The sequence below is a fragment of the Sinocyclocheilus anshuiensis genome, unplaced genomic scaffold (assembly GCF_001515605.1).
Source record: "Sinocyclocheilus anshuiensis isolate Anshui unplaced genomic scaffold, SAMN03320099.WGS_v1.1 scaffold209, whole genome shotgun sequence".
In the NCBI taxonomy this organism is placed as follows: Eukaryota; Metazoa; Chordata; class Actinopteri; order Cypriniformes; family Cyprinidae; genus Sinocyclocheilus; species Sinocyclocheilus anshuiensis.
Window position 1 is genome coordinate 1,345,822 of NW_015540880.1, and position 6,906 is coordinate 1,352,727.

At 40.0% G+C, this 6,906-nt stretch overlaps 1 protein-coding gene across 1 annotated transcript in view; it reads right to left on the minus strand.

Moving 5' to 3' along the window:
- The window catches only part of LOC107688361 (catenin beta-1-like), a 15,233-nt gene extending 8,533 nt beyond the window's left edge, over nucleotides 1-6,700 (minus strand). Inside the window, exon 1 of the mRNA XM_016486009.1 lies at nucleotides 6,533-6,700. The gene's annotated coding sequence lies outside the window, so the exon portion shown is untranslated. The remainder of the gene's footprint in view (nucleotides 1-6,532) is intronic.
- Nucleotides 6,701-6,906: the final 206 nt, after the last annotated feature.

Genomic DNA, 6,906 nt, shown 5'->3' on the forward strand with positions numbered 1-6,906 from the left:
AGGGGATGTAGATTCGTAGTAGTGAGTGGAAGTAGGCGGGTGCTGAGTCTGTGGCTGTTCTATATGCAAGCATCAATGTCTTGAACTTGATGCGAGCCGCAACCGGTAGCCAGTGCAAGGAGATAAAGAGACGTAACATGGGCTCTTTTGGGCTTGTTGAAGACCAGTCTGCATTGTGCTTGATGGAAGTCCAACCAGAAGAGCATTGCAGTAGTCCAGCCTAGAAATGACAAGGGCCTGGACAAGAAGTTGTGCAGCATGCTCCGTTAGAAAGGGCCTGATCTTTCTGATGTTGTGCAATGCAAACCTGCAAGATCGAGCGGTCTTTGCAATGTGTTCTTTGAAGGTCAGCTGGTTATCAAAGGTTACACCAAGATTTCTGACCGAAGCTGATAGGGTAATTGTAGAAGAACCTAGCTGGATGGAGAAATCATCACGTTAGCATGGACTCACCAACTTTAACGCTAACATTAGCTAGTTTTAGCCAGAGATACCTTGCTGAAGCACAAGATGACATTAACGTTCTGCTTGAGCAGATGAAAATTGTAACTTAATGAGTGTATGACAACCAGAAAATGAACGTTTTCGTCTTCATAGTGATTGGGGTTGAATGCTTAGGGACATTTTACTCCGTTTTGGTTGGATTTAGGAAATGGAATAAAAGAAATTACATTGCCTATCCTCTCTCAGGATAACTGGAATTAGTGTTACAAGTGCCCTAGGCACATCGTTTTTCCATTTATGTAGCATAAACACCATTAAACCGATGCGAGCTTCGGATCTTCCAATGTTTCTCTATGGCGCTGAAACCTAAAGATGTCCGAGTTCCGCTCCCCGTGCAACTGATATGGCGCTGAAACCTAAAGATGTGAGCCTGAGGCTAGTGATGCCAGTTCATGGAGTAGAGGACACATTTAGAAGCGTGAAAAATAAAAGCCACAAAACAAAAGCTGCTAAGCATTTAGAATGTGAAATAAGTTTCCTCACGCTGGCCTCAATTCAGAGTGGTCGATTTTTATTTCTATAGGAAACCTCTCATCTCTGCTTCAGGACCAGTCTTCCTTCCTGCATGGGCCTTCAGCACACCAAGCAGCAATTAAATCAATGAAATGAGTCCAACAGCCCTCCTCGGCTCAAAGAAACTAATAAAAGCTGTCTAAATCAACACATCTTCTGGTATAAATCAGCATCAGATTAAACTCTTCTGTAGAAACAGGTTAATTAGTAGGCTTACTGACTTGAGGGGACATTTTCACAGAACAACATCTAGAAAGCGGACAACCCTTGGAAACGGAAACGCTGACAAAATCTGGCTTCCTGCTGCAGTGGAGAACATCAGCTCACATCCTACAAGCCTCAAAAGACCCGATATGCGTCACGATATTGGGGTTAAATGTAAAGTACTGCAACAACATGGAGAGAAACAGAAAGGCTCATTTCCAACTAAACTACACATTCAGCAACATCAATGTGGTTAACCCGACCGCAAACAAACATCCTAAGCATTGATTTGGTGCCGTGGAAAGGAAGAGCATCATGTGGCAAAGAAGATCAGTACAAGATGTTTACAATTATGAACATAGTTCATATATTTACCACTAAAAACTAGCGCTCGACCAATATGGATTTTTGGATAACCAATGCAGATATCCTTTAAGGTTTGTGAAATTAAAATGTTTTAGATTTTCAAGGCCTTGTTTAAACTATATAAGTGCATATTTGCTAAATACTGATGGTAGATGAGTTATAACATTTGCTTTTCTATTACTAATTGAAAAGCAAGCGCTATAATACTTTCAAATATGTTTGCCTTAACATTTCTAATAATAACTTAAACAGAACTGTTAAACAGAGACATTAAACTAACAAAGACAGAATGTGAGCACCATACACGCTCAGCGCTGTTAAAATAAAAGTCCTCCTGACATGGTCAATGCTGATATGTATATATATCTATGGTGTAGACAGCATCACTGATTATGAGTTCCATAGTATTTTGTCTAGAGATCGACCGATATATCGATTTACCGATATTTTTCCCGATATTTAAGCATTTTACAATAATCGGATATCGGGTTTGTAATATCGGATTCACCGATAAACGCCGCCATCTTGTGGATGTTTTGAGAATTGCGCGCAGGATCCCCATTGCAGCGCATCTGAGGGGAAACAAGACAACAACAATGGCGTGCACGGGTACTTGATTTACTGTAGTTAGTAAACTATTTAACATAACAGCCATTAATGCACAAATGAGATGTATTACATAAATGCCTGATATGCAGTTTATGCAGCTTGGCTCGAAGAAATAGAGACGAACTCACGGAGTCATGTAAGATAATCCGTCAAGTCCTGTCCCAATAAAGGTGCGCCTTCACACTAGAGTTTATGTTACGTCAAATACACAAGCACAGGTGCGCTGCGCATCCATTCAAATTAACTGAAAAATATCACGGATTGCTTGACGGAGAGTGAAACTCTGAAGCGCTCAGTCAGAGTGCTCTGTGAGTGAAAATATATCTGTGCTAATCATATACTCAGCCTCTCCGATACCCGATCCGAGAAAAATGGCACTACCGGAGCTGATACCCGATATGAATATCGGATCGGCGCATCCCTAGTTTAAAACACCCTAAATTGTATTAACATTTACTATATAACCATTATTTCGCTAATAAACATCTAAATAAATACAACTCTATGGAAACTAATATATTATCTCCGCGAGCGATCGCAGTTTGAGTATAGTTCTGTGTAAATGCATAGATAAACTGCGCTGTCAGCAGGCCTTTCCTTTATTTATTTTCTCCATTTGAAAACATTAGACCTTCTACATTTATTTTGCTTATTGTTAATATTAGTGTTGCTGCTGATGCTTTAAATAAAATGTTTTTTTATTGTTGTAATGTGAAGATTAAATTGAACATGAAAGACTGCTAATTTTCAACACTTTTTTTTTTTTAAAGATGACTGAAAGGAGGAAAAACCAAAGTGAAGTATGGACTTACTTCACTCAGTCATTTATTTACTTTATTACAGCAAATAAATATTGGTTCTGCATATCAGTTATCGGGCACATAAACATGCAAATAATTGGTATCGGTTATAAAATATCAATATCGGTCGATCACTAATTTTGTCGCGCTGTGCCACTCGAGTCCCGTGTAGACACTGTGTAACATTGGTTTTGCTTTGTTTCACAGAACTAATCGTTGCCTGGGATGCGTACGTATGTGGGCGAGACCCTTTTGGGGCAGGGGCGTGTTTGTTTTGGTGATTTCAAATGGCTACAAGAAATCGCTTACACCACCTTTAAGTGCTGGTTCTCAGCTGGATGAGCATCCAGACTGTCTGAGAACATACGGCCGAGTGAGAACATCTTTCAATGATGAAGCTGCAGAATCACAGTGCCATCCTAAACACAGTCACCCAAAAAAAAAAAAAACACCTTGGTCCATACAGCATTCTAAAGCACTACTGTACAGAATATTTTGACATGACCTCCAAAATAAAACATCAAGAGCTGCTTCCACATACAGGAAACCTTGCTTATGATAACATCCTGCAGTCAGCACTGGACATTTCTTTCCTGTGTGTGTCTGCATGACATAAGATACAGCACTTCAAATACAGGCCTGCACTGAAAGTCCCGCTAGCGGGAAATACAGTGCTGTGAAGCTGTGCCAATGTTAATAAATTAGGCTTTTTAAGGGTGCATGTAAAGGCAGAGGGTCTGATTTGAGAGCAAACAGAGGCAGCTGGGGTAGTTTATGCAAAACGCATGTGTAGTCCTCTACAGTGGTGAGACTGACCTGGAATTAATTTACCAGACAATAAACACTGAAGGGAGTCAGACACGAACTCACAGGGTTTTCCTTGAGGCACCAGTCAGCGTTCCATACAGGCGCACAGGAGGCGGACGTGCAGACGAATCACTGCGTGATTATGGGACGGATTTGGAAACTGAACCTTCAAAGTAAAGGAAGGCCATTTGATTAGCCCTCTTAATGGGCTCGTTTAAGGTTTATTCACTGTATCTTGTTAAAACCACTTAAGCTCAGGGTGTTTTTTGGTATTTTCGCCTAAATTTGACATACTCAAATTCATAGGCGCTTTTGGAGTTTTAAAACAAATTTTTTTGAAATTCTGTAATTCAGGTTCTATTAGGTCCAGCTCTCTGCAATTTACTTTGTTTGATGCCACTAGCTTTCTTGTGATATATGACTTGACTTTTGTGTGAAAAATATATAAAATACACATTATTCATAAAAATTATTCGCAATGGTTAGGCGGAAATTCGTGTGGGACGAATACATTTCTAAGCTTAATTTTACTGCTTTATGAATATAAAAACCAAAAGGAATGGTATTCTTTGTAAAGCAGACACTCCAAGCTTTCAAATGAACCCATATATGGGCTGATACCATATAAGGAAGGCTATGTAAATGAAGCATAAACATTTTTAACGCGATTTTGGTTAAACCGCAGAGTTTAACTGGTTTTAACAAGCCGAAATGTTACTGCACAGGGCTGGTGCAAGTGAAGCTGTTTACATTCAAGAAGTGGTACTCTGACTCTTTTGAAAAGATTTCCCCTTTAAGAGAATTTTAGCATTCATTTACACTCATGTTGCTCCAAATCTTAGTATTTGATAATGACACAAAATAAGACATTTTAGGCCCATTCACACAAAGAACTATTATCCGTGAAGTTTTAATGAGTCTAATTCTGCAAACAAGGATGTCTGCACCATAACTACAACAAGAGAAAATATATAATTGGAATCACTTTAAGAGAAAAAAAATTATGAATGATAAAAATCGTTATCCAATCACAGTATCCATCCCTACTTTAAAGAGCTTGGGCATCGAGGACATAACTGCAGAAGGCGTTTCTATCTGTATCCATCTACAAGTCACCATTCAGCTAAATTGAATGTTTTTCAATACAGTGAAAGCAAACAAAGTGAATGTTTTGCTAAAGTCATACACGTCTGAAACAACAAACTATCTCTTTAAATAATCTTTTGTTGAAGATATTTGATATGATTTACAAAAGCAAACATACGTCTATTACATGCGTGAATGTAATCGTAAATACATCCACAGTAAACAAGTCAAATTATGTTCCAAAGTGGATCACTTTCACGGGTTCTTCCATAAAACCACCATTTCTGTCTTATGAGAAAACCGATGTTGTTTTTAAACAGACTACTGCTGGTATTTCCCGCACAGGTACGAAACCCGAGATACGCTCGCCGCTAAAAATGCGACCACAAACGCGTAATCGTGGAAAAGTTTCGACCTCTTCAGTTTCCAGAGCGCATGCTGCCGTCGGATTTCAGCTCCGCCCACACTTCCTCCAGCGGCGGCTGATCTGAGGTCAGCTCTGCCGTGCCTCTCAAGGTGGGTACGTCTAACTAAAGTGTGTGAAACAGCTGTTCCAGGCTCTGGGAGCAGAGAAACCCGAGCCCCCCTGAAAGCTCGCAGGAATTCGGCCATCAGGGCCTTTGTTTCGAGGAAGAGTAATGAACCCTGAAATGTTTCGACTCCGTTTAAAAACTAACTTAAAAACCCGCCTATCGGGTGACAGAGAAATTTGACCAACTATAACATCACATTGAATCTATGAGGAGTCTAAACCAAGATAATTCGTGTAGCAAAAACTTGCTTTTTCCGACAAATCCAAATGGACTTGACAACCCATCCAGCAACACTTTTATCAAGAAAGACTTTTTAAAGATTACATCTCATTTCAACCCAGCCTTAAGTGTCTACTTTTGACTATTTGAACAACCTCAGATTGACTTACTAACTTCGTTGAACTCTTTTATTCCCCCAAGTTTACTACACGTAAAGTTACGCAACAAAACAAAAATATCGATAAAAAAAAAAGGAAAAACAGATTTTCCTCCATTCTCAATTATTGATAAAACGAGTGCATTTCTTGCTGACACGCATTCACTCGACTGACTTGGCAATCTTACAGACGACAACATAATCAATCGGCTCAATTTTCACTATTATTTGTAAATGACAAAACACAAATAAAAGTTCCCAGGTATGTCTGACGACATAAACTGTTGAAGCTGAGAAAACTAAACCACGATGTGGTTAATACAAAAACAAGGGTAACGTTGGAATATTAGTGTGAAAAGAACACGGGGAGTCCCTGGTGAAATCATATGTGTATCAGTATTCTAGTTTATCGACTGAGATCTGCTGGTTTGCTGTTAGCTCGCCGCTCGAGCCATAGAACTGAATGAACGCTAACGTTAGCGAACATTAGCCAGTGTTTGCGCTGCTCTCGTAAACAAACACAAGAGTCAATGTGTGTGTGGTGCGTACACCTGCAATTTAGAGGAAAACTAGTATAAAACAAAAACCTAACCGAAGCGTTTTACATGCTCAGGTCGCGGAAGGTAGATCCAGCCTCAAGTCTACCATGGAAAACCCTGGGAAGATCCTCCCGATGCTCAAATCTCCAAACTACTAATTTAGGAATTTAATCATTCCGCATTTTTAAAGCTTACCTGAAATTAAAACAACGAATCCCTTTGTTTGGCCGGCAAAGCGTGACCAACGCGTCGGTATCCCAATGGGAATGAAACAGCCAAGCCAGCCGGTGAGATTCCCGGACGGGTAGCTGACTGTTCTCCGGCTTTAGCGGTGCGGTAAACCTTCCGCGCTGATGTGAATCTAGACCTTAAAATGGCGTCGCTCAGACGCAGCTCTTATACTAGGAATGCAGTTCATGTATCCTACCGCACCCGAAAAAAATAGGGCGCAGCAGCGGCTCAGTCCAGCATAGAGCTAAGCGTTAGTATTATATGTATAAAGTGACAATTGATAATCAACAAAAACTTTATTTTATTCCGAGTGCCTCGTCTGATGTCTAGATGTTTTT